Raw genomic sequence first — 15,411 nt, 5'->3', positions numbered from 1 at the left:
GGGACTTCTGCATTTGAGGTCTCTATGAAAACCATGCATTGACCATATGAGCTCAGACAACTTCCTCTTAGGGACTGCTAGGAAGAATTACATGAGTCGGATTACATCATCAGAGCAATCTATAGTGAATGACAAAAAATTAAAAAATATCCCAGTCCACATATACTCCCTATGGGCAACCTGACTTGGACACATTCTGGAGGGGTCTTATAGAGGATTGTATACATTAGCAACAATGGTAACACACAAGATCCTGCTGTCATATTGCTGTCCATCTGTCCCTTACTTCTTGCTACAAATGTATGCTAGAAGAAATAGGGGATTGACGGACAGCAATATGACTACAGGATCAGACTACACAGGTTTGTTTGTGGTCTGTTACTGGTCCGTAAAGGAGAAGCAGACACGAAACAGTAGGAAATATTTAATTAGGAGGATTTGCAAGGTGTTTTTTTTTATTTTTATTTTTGGATTTAAACAATAAAACATTTTTTTTTTTTACGGACCAGCCCAGGTCTATCGGCTGCGGACACCTTTCCGTACCGCTACGGATAGGTGTATGTGCCGTAGAATCGTGCCGAGAATTATATATTAGGTTTTTTTAACATGGAAACCTACGTGTAATGGATCTTACTGTATGGCCTCCGTCACAGGTATACGTAGAACGTATAGCTCAGGGAGTTTTCCCAGGGCCGGGATCCCCAGAAAGAGCATCAGGTAGCTCTCGGCATGGGTATTCCTGCCCTGGGGAACCCCCTGATGTCACTTTTCATTTATGGACAGTGGTGTCAAGGGCTTTCAACTACAGAATCCCCGGCCAGAGCATGTCCGATGCTCTGCCCAGGGACTCCGTAGTCTAAGTCTGGGTTCACACGACCATGTTACGTCTTTAATGGACGGAACGTATTTCGGCCGGAAGTCCCGGATCGAACACAGTGCAGGGAGCCGGGCTCCTAGCATCATAGTTATGTACGATGCTAGGAGTCCCTGCCTCGCTGCAGGACAACTGTCCCATACTGAAAACATTATTACAGTACGGGACAGGTGTCCTGCAGCGAGGCAGGGACTCCTAGCATCGTATATAACTATGATGCTAGGAGCCTGGCTCCCTGCAGTGTGTTCGGTCCGGGATTAGCGTCCGAAATACGTTCCGTCCATTACGGACGTAAAGTGCTCGTGTGAATCCAGTCTAAAGCCTCGACGTCAGGGCCTCCTACAGAAGCGGAATCCCCAGCCAGAGGGTTGCCGATGCTCTGGCCATGGATTCCAGGTTTTTCGTCACGGTCCATATATAGGCAGTGACATCATGGGCTTTCCCAAGACAAGAGTTTTGTGAAAGCCCTTGCTCTGGCCAGGGACTCCATAACTGAAAGCCCCTGACATCACTGTCCATATATGGACAGTGACGTCAGGGGCTTCCACGGCCTCAACGCTTAAGCCAGAATCACAGAGTTCTGATGCTGTTTTTGGCTCAATTCTTGTAGTCTAAGACAGAAATGGGTCCAAAATAAAGGAAAAGTATAAAGAAGGAATTGATGCATCTCCTTTCTTTTGTGTTCACTCGTCTGTTTAAAAAAAACAGGAAAAAAATTGCATCAAAACTGTATGTGTGATCGTGGCCTTAAAGAGGCTCTGTCACCAGATTATAAATGCTCTATCTCCTACATAATCTGATCGGCGCTGTAATGTGGATAACAGCAGTGGTTTTTATTTTGAAAAACGATCATTTTTGAGCAAGTTATGAGCTAGTTTAGATTTATGCTAATGAGTTTCTCAATGGACAACTGGGCGTGTTTTTACTTTTTACTAACTGGGTGTTGTACAGAGGAGTGTATGAGGATGACCAATCAGTGACTAATCAGCGTCATACACTTCTCATTGTTCCAGCCCAACTTCATTCACCGAACAATCACACTGTAACAATGGGCTGGAACAATGAGAAGTGTATGATGCTGATTAGTCACTGATTGGTCAGCCTCATACACTCCTCTGTACAACACCCAGTTAGTAAAAAGTAAAAACACGCCCAGTTGTCCATTGAGAAACTCATTAGCATAAATGATCAAAAATGATCGTTTTTCAAAATAAAAACCACTGCTGTTATCTACATTACAGCGCCAATCAGATTATGTAGGAGATAGTCAAGTTATAATCTGGTGACAGAGCCTCTTTAATGTGACGCTGTGCCCGGGGTGTTTGAGCGATGTATCCCACTCTATGCCTATACAGTGGGATACGTCAGTGCCTTCCATCGGAGGTATACGTCATGACTCCTCCCAACAAATACCTCCGATAGAAAGAAAAAACGTGATGTGAACAGGCCCTTATTTAGTAAGTTTCAAGCAAGAAGCTGTAATTTAATGTTCTGGCTGTTCTTGTAGGGGCAGGCAAATACGCTGCCTGAAGTGAAGCGCTCCCATATGTACTACTATATCATCATCATCATCATCATTTTCACCTCGCATTGCGGAATTGTTTATATCGTCAGCAATATATTCCTCAAGATTTAAAGAGAACCTTTCAGCTGCTCATACGTGTGTAATGGAGAAAGATAGCAAAAAAAAATTATAGTGAGACAGGGTTTGTGCAGCCCTGCCTATTACATGCTGCACATGTATGGGAAGATGAAAGGTTCTCTTTAAAGAATACGATACAAGCAATAAAACGGTCTCTGCATATGCAGCAGCTGCAACAGTTTAAAGGCTATGTACACCTTTGAATGATTTTTTTTTAAATCAAATTACTGTTTGTTAATCACTTTTCTAATTGACATTTATTAATTTTGTTTTTACGATATAGCTAAATTGTATCCTGTATACAGAGCAGCTGTATCTAGCGCTGAAACCTGTATCTGTTAGGTCAGCGGCACTGACGGTTTCAGTGTCAGCGGGTCTTGCATGTCTGAGACACACAGGACCCGCTTACACTGAACCAGTTAGTGCCGCTGACCTAACAGATACAGGTTTAAGTGCTAGATACAGCTGCTCTGTATACAGGATACAAAGCAACTGCATCTCAAAAAGTTCAAATCATTTAGAATAAAAAATATTTAGAAAGTTGCAACAAACACACTGATCACAGATCCGCGCGTTAAACCCCTGAGATGCGGCGGTCAATAGTGACTGTGGTCTCAGTGGTTTTAGAGGGGGCTCTCACCCCTTTGCAGGGTGCCGATGGTTTTTATGGCAGCCGGGTGTCCAACAAAAGCCCCCAGATCTGCCTGTAGTGAATGCCTGTTAGGCCACACTGACATGCATAATACACTGCAATTCAGAGTTATTGCAGTGTGTTATAAAAGCGATCTAGTGATCGCATAGTAAAGTCCCCTGGTGGGACTAAAAAAAAAAAAAAAAAAAAAAAAAAAAAAAAAAAAAGGAACCCTAAACATCTGTAGCAGTACTGGGGTCCCAGAGCAGAGCATCAGCTGATGCTCTGCTCGGGGACTCCATTACTGCTACCGACGTCATTGTCCATATATGGACAGTGACGTCGGCAGAAGTTGCTTTGCTCGGGGAATCCAGTGATAGGAAACCCCTGAATTGACCAAATATTGATGGTCAGAAGAGGGATGGAGTCCCGAGCAAAGCGCTAGCTGATGCTCTGCTCAGGACTCAAGCAATAGGCAATGTGATAGCCCATGCGGTCATGTTCACGAACAGCACATGAAGGAAGAGCTCAGTCACGTGGGGCCGTGTCGAAGAGTCATCACTGTTAGAAAAGCTCCAGCACTTCCTGAATAATTCATGAGGTTTGAACTGCACCATTTTGTACAGAATTTGTAATTAAAATATATTAGTAAGTTTCTTAGTTTCACATAAACATATTATTGCAATGCAATTTTTGGTCCCCGGATAACCCCTTTAACTGCCAGTTGTGAACCAAAGAATGTACCAATTAATAGACTAGAAAACATGGGCCCTAGGACTTCTTATCTGGAAATTGTTTACCAACCTCACACAGTAAACCCAATCAGATCACAGTACGAGATTACAGAAACATTATACGAGGAGTAGTACAGGGGGACTCAAACAAGACGGTGAAAAAGTAAAGGCTGTAGTTTAAATAACATTAATGGTAAAACTGGCTTAGTTGCCCATGGCAACCAATAACAGCACAGCTTTCATTTTCAAGATCCAAGTGTGAAATGTGCTTACACAGTGTGACATAAGACGGTGACATCGAAGCAAGAAAAAGCTTTTTGCGTGTTGGAATTTGCAAGAACAGGGTCTGTTGTGACAGTACAGCGAAACTTTCAGAATAAATTTGGTAAATATGCTCCGCATAGAAACTGCATTTCGCATTGGGTGAAGCAATTTGAAACCACTGGGTGTTTATGTCATGGGAAAAGTCTGGGCCGACCAAAGACTTCGGAAGAGACAGTGAACAGTATTCGAGCCGTGTATAAGAATAGTCCTAGAAAGTCGACCAGGCTAACTAGTATGGAACTACAGGTGCTACAAACCCCGGTATTGCGTATTTTACGAAAACGTCTGCGTTGTAAGTCATATAGATTACATAGCCTTCAGGAGTTAAAACTAGACAACCCGAAACGTGGTGACATTTACATTGACTTGCAGGTCCGATTGGAAGCGAACAAATATTTCGACAGGCTGGTGTTCAGCTATGAGGTTCTTTCCACTGCAGTGGGAAGGTCAATCGCCACAACGTTATAATTTGGGGCTCAAAAAAAACATGTGTCCTTATCGAGAATGTTCTGTGCATTGAGCTGGCACAAAGTCTACGATCCCTTCTTTTTTTGCCGAGGCTACACTCACTGGCCACTCCTACCTGGACATGTTAATCGAGTGGCTTATACCACAGATAGAGAAAGACCTGCCAAATGTAGACTATCAGCAGAATGGTACACGTCCACATTTCCATTTGGATGTTCGCCGATACCTCAATAAAACTACCGGAACTCTGGATCGGCTGTGCCAAAACAACGATTCACCAATGTTGCGCTGGCATCCACGATCACCAGATAAAACACCCTGCCACCTCTTTCTATGGGGCTACATCAAGGACGAAGTGTATCCGCCGCCCCCCCCCCCCCCCCCCCGGCCAGAGGACCTGAATGACCTGTGACAATGCATCACGGAAACAGTGGAGTTTCTACTTCATGTCAAGCTTCTTTTCAGATTAATAAATTTGTGTTATGTTCTCTCGGTTCTGAATATAGAGGCTATCATTTTGCACCATCCTTTTTGAATCACCCTGTATAATGAACTTTTCAGGACAAATGGCTCCAGTTCTGGTGTAAAAACTGTCTTTTCTAACTTTATTATCAGGTTTACTATTGTTTACCAAAGTACAGATCTCCATAACCCCCCCCCCCCCCCCCCGGTATGTCAGTAGAGGGGGTAAAGGGCCCAGATGATCAAAACATGTACTGATGTCTGGTCACTGTATAGGCACGAATACTATATTTGACAGTAATACACAGACAGCATTGCCCTTATGACTCCCCACCAGCTGGATCCCCCCGTTTTTAGCGGCTGTCACGTGAGCATCAAACTCAGTGTTGGGCCGACTAAGTGGGCAGGTAGGTTAGTTTTTTGTCTTTTTTGGCCAAAACCCCCCCTGTCCATCCACACTGCATGAACCCCTCCCTCTGCATCCCGACAGCACAGCCTGAACCCCCTCCCTTTTAGCCCACACAACTGAAGCGCCAAAAGAGGTCTCAAGCGGCTGTGACATGCCGACCACTCAGGATGTGTTTAGCCTGGTGACGTAGGCAAGAGATGGTCGTTACCACTGACTACCATTTAAGTGCAGCGCTGATGTGGTCACGTGACAGACACTAAAAACTGTGAAGTTACAAATCTGACAGACGGAGCGTCCATGTACAAGTACCCACCCTAAAACAGTTACAGCGGCTAATACATATTTTGTACCTGGTAAACCCCTCTAAGCACTGCTGGAGATAGGGCTTAATAGGGGCCGATAAAAAAAACACATAAGTATTGCAGTATATTTTGCAAGCGATCCGAAGATCGCTTGTTCAAGTAGGGGGACTAATAAAAAAAAATAATTTAAAAAATGAACTTTTTTTTTTTTTTACATACAAACTATAAAATAACGTGTGAAAAAGCAGTTTTTTTTTGGTTTTCTACAAAACATAATGTAAAAAAACTATTACAACATAGCATGATTTACCCCCACACGGTCACCACTGTAAAAAATATAAATAGAAACGCCAGAATTTTTGTTTTTTCGTCACCTTATCTCCCACAAAAAATGGAATAAAATGATCAAAAAGTCATATGTAGCAAAACAAAGTGGTAGCAGCTCGTCCCACAAAAAGCAAGTCCTCACGCAGTTCCATTGACTGAACGTCTCAGAACATGGTGCCACGAATCAAAATTTTATTTCTAACAAATAGTTTTTATTGTGTAAGCAGTAGAATATAAAAATAACTACACAAATTTGGTAATCGTATTGACCAGAACATGTTATTTTTACCACTGCGTTAACACCGTAAAAACAAAACCCAAAAAAACAAGGGGAAAATTGCTGTTTTGTTTCCATTCAACCCCACAAAATAGTTATTTTCCGCAACGGAATTGTGTGTGGAAATTCTACAGCATTTACAGTAGCAGCAAATTGAATGAGATTAAGAAAACCTTATGCCTATACTGCAGAAAAAAGTCGCAGCATAAACGTTAATAAATTGACCTGCGGTGTGGAAATTAATTCTGCAAGTCAATTTATGCTGTGTTTTTGTTGATTTTTTGCTGCGGGTTTTCCCCATTAAATTCAATGGGAATGCAAAACCCGCAACATAAAGCCAAATGTTGCGACTTTTGCGGCAGAATCGCAACGTCATCCAGGGAGGCCGGACTACGTGCAGGGAAGAGGAAATGGGTAAGTATGAACATTTTTTCTTCACAGCGCTCCTTTTTTCCGGATTCCAGGTCGCATAAGCTGCGTCGTTTTTACGCAGCTTAGCCGACCCGTCGGAATCCGGCCTCAAAGTTTCCCAGTACATCATGTAGTATATCAAATGGTGTTTTTAAAAACTACAAACTCGTGCTGCAAAAAAATAAAATAATTTTTATAAAAAAAAAAAAAAAAAGACTCATACGGCTATGTCAATGCAAAAAAGTTAGGGCTTTCGGAAGTCGTGGATCGAAAAACGCAAATGAAAATACAAAAAGTGTCCTGTCATTAAAGGGTTAAATAAAAGCCGCAATTGTTTTCTACGGGCGACTGCTCCAGGGTGTGCCCAATGTACTCCTCCAGTCCAATGCGGACGTCTAGCATCCACGTTACCTCAGCTTTGTAATGTTTTTCAGCTTAGATAGACGAAGGATATTTTTAAGCCACAAAGTGTATCATTTAATATATGTTAAGAATCTTCCCTCTGTTCAGTTACGGATCACATGATATGAATAGATTACAAAACAAGGGTTTATTTGGGAGGCAGATTACCTCCTGTTTATCAGCCATCTATAAAGAGATAATAACATGTGTATTCTAGTTGTACATGACCAGTGTAATATCCCTATTACGGGACTTGCTGTGGCCGGCTGCCAGGGACATATCACATTACTTGTCCACTTATGGTCATAATCGTATTCAGAGACAGGGCTAACAATCCAGACGGACGTGTGTGATGGAGAGACTTGTATGCAGCAGGAAATATGCTCCGGGAACGGTTTACTCTATTCGTCCGAACGACGGCGCTTGATAGCCGGGCTGTATCATATGGTTATAATACCACAGAGGGACAGTGTGCGAGTGCATGGACATAATACAACCCTCACATCTCAGAGCAGGTGACTCTCCAGCCATTCTGAAACTACAACTCCCAGCATGCCCCAACGTCCATAGCCAGAAAGCCAGTTTCAGGTCACTGATGTAAAAAGATCACGGCCGCTAATGACGGATCCGTGTGCAGTCCGTTGTTTCACGGACCAAATCAATGAAAAGGCAGAGACTGTTCCATAAAAAACGGAGAGGAGTAGGACCTGCCCTACTTTTGACGGAACTGCCGCACGGTTCCATTAAAACAACAGAAGTGTGAATGGCCCCATTGAAATGAATGTCAGGGTGCTATCCGTTAAAAAAAACGGATAGCACCCTGAAGATAATAACGGAAGTGGGCAGGCCAGAGGCTACAGCTAGGATTTCCCACATGGTTTATATATATATATATATATATATATATATATATATATATATCTCACGCTATTTAAATGTCTTCTTCTCCCAGCAGAAGTCACACAACAATTTATAATGACTTGTAAGAAATGCTACAGACTTTTTGGTGCGCTTTTTGGCCACATTTGTACAACTTATTACATTAACATAAGACAAGTCTCTGTGCAGCTTTCAATATTAGGTAAGGGTCACACATGAAGTTTTGGAGACAAAGCAAGGAGTGGGTCTAAAAAATAGCGAAAGGCCAAATGCACTCCATGCGTATTACGTGCAGATTTGACACGCGTATTTTCGTGCAGAAAATCCGCAGTGTAGTACTGTACCTGCAAAGTAAATGAGATTTCAAGAAATCTCGTCTACACATTGCAGAATTTTTCTGCACGCAAATTGACCTGCGGTGCGGATTATAAAATCTGCAACAAGTCAATTGATCTTGCGTTTCCACTTGCAAATTGTATCTGACTAGATCTAAAAAAAAATAAAACCACATCAAAATACGCAGAATAAGGGATTGTCCACACACAATGGAATTGCTGACTTTCCGCTGCGGCAAAAACACACTATTTGCTGCGGTTTTTACGTCATGCCAGGAGGCCGGACTGCAGGAAGAAGGAGAGAGTTCTGGGTACCCACGTTTATTAACGTTTACACTGCATTTTCTTCCACAGCGTGGGCATGAGAATTTCAAAATCTCATCCACTTTGCCGCTACTATAAACGCTAGTGAATTGCCGCACAGAATTCCGTTGCGGAAATTCTGCAGGTTTACGCTACGTGGGAACCCAGCCTAAGAAAGGACTTAGAAACGTCCTGTTGGAGCCACTTCTTGCTAAGGCCCAAAAAAACTGCTTGTGTGATTGTAACCCAAGGGCTCATGCACACGGCTGTATCAGGGCTCCACGCGTGTGCCGTATAGGAGACAAGACGAGATAACTCACTGGCATGAAATATACGACTGCCGCGTGGAAACGTTATACCGCCGTGCGCATGGAGTCTTGAGGAGTAGTCCACGATTTTCCTGTCTTCTTTTGAAATCCTGCACGACGATCGACATTCAAAGTGGTGTCCCATGACCGTGGCCGCAAGACTTGTGATGGGTGAAACGATGGCACGGTCATGTGAAATCACATTGTAATGCAGGATTCCAAAGAGGCGAGGGTCCCAGGAGAAGAGAGGCAGAAGTCCCAGGAGAAGAGAGGCAGAAGTCCCAGGAGAAGAGTGGCAGAAGTCCCAGGAGAAGAGTGGCAGAAGTCCCAGGAGAAGAGTGGCAGAAGTCACAGGAGAAGAGTGGCAGAAGTCAGGATTGCGGTAGTCCCAGAAGGATGGCAGAAGTCCCAGGAGAAGGGTTGTGAGGGAATGTAGTGTATATTTTAGGTCCATACAACAATATATGAAAATCCTAGAAAACCCCTTAAAGTTCTACCAGGGTGAGTCCGCATGCCACTCTACCAGCTGGCAACATCTGTACGACACTGGTAGCCGCACCTAGAAACCACTGGCGCTCACATGGCGGGAGAGAAGTGCGGCATAGCACTAGGTTCTCTCTGTAATACACTAGACGCACATTGTCAGCACTCTCCGCACATCAGGAGTCTAGAACAAGCCACAACTGGATACCGAGGACTTACCTGCTTGTCCTGCGCCCGGATAACGTGCTCACTGCCGGAGGAGAAGACGAGAATGAGCAGAACCTGCGGCTGAGTGGGTGCGGTTACTAGGCACATACACATAGCCCAGGGACTGGGACAATCACTCATCACACACAGAGCGGAGAACTGCTGCCGTTACTTCAGCGCTGTACGTACGAGTAAAATTACCCACTGTCCCTACACGAGCAACATCTATTCTTCAGGGAGTCTGGAGGGAAAGCTGAGGTATTATGTGCGGACGGTTCTCTGAAGCTCGTACATTGTAGTGACACAGTGGTTCTCCTGCCTCACATCTGGCATGCTGGGAGTTGTAGCTTCACAATAGCTGGAATAGTTGGGAAACTTTGAAGTAACTGCGCTGAGGAGCGGCTTCATGTCAGCCCTGTGTTCACACTGAGTTTTTTGCAGGAGGAAAATTCCTCCTGCAAAAACTGCTCCAGTAGGTTTTTGCACAGTGGTTTGACAAAAACTCGTCAAAACACTCGTCAAGGTTTTTTTTTCCTCTATCTGACTGATTGAAATAGGGTTTTGGAGGTGGAAACCGCCTCAAGATGGGTCATGACGCTTCTTTTTACCGCGACGCGTTTTTTTTACTCGCGGTAAAAAAAACTCATCCAACTCCCATTGAAATCAATGGGAGGCATTTTCTGGCGGTTTTTGAGGAGTTTTTTGGCGCGGTTTTCGCGTCAAAAAAACTCGTCAAAAAACTCTGTGTGAACAGGGTTTTTATCTGGCGACCAAAAATTCCTTTGGATCTATATTTTTATGTGGAAAGAAGTCACTTACTAATGTAATTTAGTGTAGCTAAACGTTTGACAAACTTCTGACATGTCATAGTAACATGTCAGAAGTTTGGATTGGCGGGGGTCCGAGCCCTCAGACCCCCACCGATCGCTAAAATGAAGCAGCTAAAGTGCTCGTGTGAGCGCTCAGCCGCTTCGTGTCTGTTCGGCTTTTTCTGGAAAGCCGATGTATCGGAGTACGGGCTCATACACTTTCATAGGCTGCCATTTTTACTTTACAGGCTTATCGGAGGCAGAGTGAAGTAAGTCCTGGGGTGTCATAACAACCTTCGTCACCCCCGATCTCACTGCGGGGGGGGGGGGTGACGATGAACTGTCGAAGGGGGCCGCCCCCCTCTTTTCAACGCCTCAGATGCTGTGGTCGCGATTGACCGCAGCATTTGAGGGGTGGAACAGCGCAATCGCTGCTCCCGGCTGTTATTCCCAGGTGTCCGCTGTAAAATACAGCCGACACCCGCAGCATATGGAGGGTGCTCAGTGCGTGAGCACGCTCCAAACATCACCCGCCGCACCCGGACGTAATAGATTCTGGATTTGTTTTTTATTTTATTTTTTAACGGTGTTCGCCGTGCGGGAAAAGTAACATGATAGTTTTATCGTTTGGGTCGTTACGAATGCGGCAATACCAAATACGTGTACTTCTTTTAATGTTTTCCGTTTTTTTCCTAGAATAAAAGACTTATTATGGGAAAAAAGGCAGTTATAGATTTTTTTTAACTTGAAGCTTTATTTTTATACTTTTGTACAACATTTTTAATAATTTTTTTTATTATTTTTTTTGTCCCACTAGGGGACTTGAAAGCATGAAGCCCTGATCGCTATTCTAATACCCTGCACTACCTGCATTGTGCAGTGTATGAGAGGTGTCAGTCATACACAGACTTCAAGTCTATTAGGCTCTGCCTCTGGGCGCGCACTAATAGGCTTCCGTACATGGCAGACCAGGAGGCCATGATTAGGCCTTTGATTGCCATAGCAACCATCGGCACCCCCGCGATTGCCTTTGATTGCTGCGTCTAACGGGTTAATCGGCCGGATCAGAGGCTAGATCCGGTCCTGGCCTTACAGCAGGGTGTCATCTGTAATATACAGCTGACACCCGCTGGTGATGGCGCTGGCTCAGTTTCTGAGCCTGCTCCATCCCTGTCACGCCACTTACGTGATGTTGCGCAAAGTCAATAGCTGCAATGACGTAACTGTACCTGAGGTTTAGAAACGCATAAAAAGGATTCACGTTCTTTATTCACGTTTTATTCAGGGTTTTTTGTTTTTTTTAAAACAATGTAATACGAAATTTTAGCACACATAGCAGGCTTAGGCCTCATACACACGACCGTAGCCATGTGCACGGCTGTGATTTTTCGGGTTGGCCGGGGGCGGAGTGTCACCCGCAAATCGCGGACCGTGCACATGGCCGCGGCCATTATTTGCTATGAGCCTGGCCGTAATAAGACATGCTCGTTCTTTCTGCGGTCCGGGCTCCTGGGCCATGCACGGACCATGGAAACCACGGTCGTGTGCATGGCCCCAAAGGGAATGAATGGGGCCGCAATTCTCCCGTGGATTTTCGGGGGAATTGCGGCTGCAAAAGCACGTTCGTGTGCATGGAGCCTTAGTGAGAATCCACGGGAGAATCGCGGCCCCATTCATTCCTATGGGGCCATGCACACGACCGTGGTTTTCACGGTCCGTGCATGGCCCGGGAGCCTGGACCGCAGAAGGAATGGGCATTACGGCCGTGTTCTGCGCTCATTGAAAATAATGGCCGCGGCCATGTGCATGGCCCACGATTTGCGTGCGGCTCGCGGCTGACAGTCCTCTGTGTTCATGAGGCCTTATATAGCATTGACATCAATTGCAATGAGTGATGAGAATGGGGGAAAGTACAAAGTAGACCTAAAAACTGCAGGTTAACCGCACGTGACTTTAGCCCGAATTGCTGCAGATTTTGCAATGCGGTTTTAGGCACAATTTTAGGTTTTTACACTTTACAACACCGCCAAAAATGTCTCATGTAAATGTACCCTATGGCTACATGCACACGGGACGGAAATGCTGTGAAAACTCCGTACAGAAGTTCCCTTGGCGTCTATGGTAGATAAATTGGCAAGCTACAAATTGAGAATATGCACTGCAGGTCAATTTCTGCACTTGTTTTCTACATATTTTTTTCCGCAGCGTGTTGATGAAATTAGTTCGAATCTCATCCACTTCGCTTTTATTGTAATAAACTGTGGAATTTCCGCATGGAAATACCGGAGTATTTACATCTTGTGTGCAGGGAGTTTAACCCGTTCACCCCCCACTGTAGATAGCGCCACTTGAACTCCTTCTAGGAGTGGATTCCCCGGTGTCAGAACGCACTGGTCAGGGATTCTGCTTTTAGAGTTAACCCCTGACGTCACTGTCCATATATGGATAGTGACATCAAGGGCTCCCTGTAGGAGCGAAATCTCCAGCCAGAAGGATTCTGCTCCTACAGGGAGCTACAGTGGTGCTATTTACAAGATGGGGGTGCCATTTACGGGGAGGGGGTGCCGCTATCTGCAGTGGGGATGTTGTTAAATATAGGAGGGATGTTGCTATCTACAGGGGCGGCGCTATCTACAGGGGGGGCGTTATTTGCAGGGGGTGGCACTATATACAGGCGGTGTGGTGCTATCTACAGGGGGTGCTATATACAGGGTGTGTTGCACTATCTACATGGGCACTGTGGCATTATATTGCCACTACCTACAGTGGACACTGTGGGCACTATCTACAGGGAGAGCTGTGGTACTATGTGGGCACTGTGGCACTATTTACAGTGGGCACTATCTATGTGGGCTCTGGCACTATGTGGACAATGTGGCACTATCTACAGTGGTATTGCTTCACTATCTACGTGGGCACTGTGCTGTTTTCCGGGGGTTGGGACAAAAAAACTCTTAACAATTAAAATTCATAATTTTTTTTCATTTTTTTAACGCCCATGAAAAACGGATGGCAAATGGCGGTTAAAAAAGTTCAGACGGCCCGGAAATGGATTCAAATTTTGAGACACATTGATGCTAAACAGCCATGAAAAACTGACAGTTGATCCGTGTGTATATAGCCCTCTTCACTCTCCCCTCACAACGATCCAGGGTGACGGAGGGGGAAGAAGACTAATTGCTACAGAGCTGTACAGTGTATGTATATATATATATATATATATATATATATATATATATAACATAGATAAATATATATAAAAAATTACCCAAAAAGTTTTTTTTTTTCAAATTTTTGTCTGCTCATAATAAATAAAAATTAAAACCACGGACTTAATTAAACTAATCTAGAAAATGAAAGCCTCATAAGTCTTGTAAAAAAAAACAAAGTAAAACTTGTTGTGATATTCAAAGCGGTTGCAAAGATACAGGAGCAGCAATGACCCTTGGTGATAAAACGGGTTGTCCGGACATTTTTTATTGATGAACTTTGCTTTGGCTAGGCCATCAATATCAGATCGATGGGGGTCTGATTCAGCTGATAGATGAGAAAGGGGCATTTGTCACATTTTGTTAAGCTAGTTGATGCCACACACCCTTGTAGATGGTGCCACACAGCCCCCCTTGTAGATGGTGCCACACAGCCCCCCTTGTAGATGGTGCCACACAGCCCCCCTTGTAGATAGTGCCACACAGCCCCCCTTGTAGATGGTGCCACACAGCCCCCTTGTTGATAGTGCCACACAGCCCCCCTTGTAGATGGTGCCACACAGCCCCCTTGTTGATAGTGCAACACAGCTCCCCTTGTAGATAGTGCCACACAGCCCCCTTGTTGATAGTGCCACACAGCTTTCCTTGTAGATAGTGCCACACAGCCCCCCTTGTATATAGCACACCCAGTAGACAAATTTAAAAAAAAAACTTATACAAACGTAGCCCCGTTCCCACGACGAACGGAGCTGCAGAGTCTCAGTCTCCTCAGTCTTGAAGCCTGTGAGACGCAGAGACGGACCCTTGCGTAGGCCGGCGTGATCCAGTGAGGGTATCGTATCGGCCTGCGCAGGCATCCTGTCCTAGGGGGCTGGACTTTGCCTGTAGCCTAGTGAATCTGAGCACGGGAATCTCAGCTGATAGCTCCATGCTCCGCCATAAAATTCAATTGTACCTGCGACCTGAGGACACAGATACAATTGATTGGGGCAATTGCCCTGGGCATCAGGCCAAAAATCCAGGGCTTGGGCCCCCAGATGCCCAATGCTAGCGACACCACTGCTGTTTAACTTTAAAAGTACAGATTTTGTAGCAAATATTTCTGCAGCTAAAAATCGGTTCCTTTCATCTGGATAGCACTTGCAGGAATCCAAACACCTGCTGCAGAAACAACCACATTCAGATGAATGGAAATGATTTTCAGTCGCAGAAATTTCTGCAAAAAAATCTGCCGCATGTTACTGTACCATAAGGGTATGCATTTTGTTTTTAGGCTGGGTTCACACGTGGCAGAATTTCACTTAAATTCCGCTGCGGACACTCCGCAGCGTTAATCCGCAGCGGAGCCGTTTGTCCATTGACTTACACTTTAATTTAGCAGTGTTCGTTTAGACGAGGCGTAAAATTCCGCTGCGGAGCATAGGCTGCGGAGCGGAATTTGGTGTCCGCAGCATGCTCTGTCTGTTGCGGAGCAGTGGCGGACTCATGGCGGAATTTCTCCATTGACTTCAATGGAGATTCTAATTTCCGCAATGAAGTCCGCAGCTGTCATGCACATGTTATGTGTGCTGCGCATCCGTCTTGCTTTTTTAACTTGACATTTCTTCATTCTGGC

At 44.7% G+C, this 15,411-nt stretch overlaps 1 protein-coding gene across 1 annotated transcript in view; it reads right to left on the bottom strand.

The window, feature by feature from the left end:
- Positions 1–9,957, bottom strand: part of MYADM (myeloid associated differentiation marker) — a 42,127-nt gene extending 32,170 nt beyond the window's left edge. Inside the window, exon 1 of the mRNA XM_075839968.1 lies at positions 9,791–9,957. The gene's annotated coding sequence lies outside the window, so the exon portion shown is untranslated. The remainder of the gene's footprint in view (positions 1–9,790) is intronic.
- Positions 9,958–15,411: the final 5,454 nt, after the last annotated feature.

This window comes from Rhinoderma darwinii, chromosome 10 (assembly GCF_050947455.1).
Source record: "Rhinoderma darwinii isolate aRhiDar2 chromosome 10, aRhiDar2.hap1, whole genome shotgun sequence".
Lineage (NCBI taxonomy): Eukaryota > Metazoa > Chordata > Amphibia > Anura > Rhinodermatidae > Rhinoderma > Rhinoderma darwinii.
The sequence above is the reverse complement of the archived record's forward strand: the minus strand, read 5'-3'. Positions and strand labels throughout refer to the sequence as shown.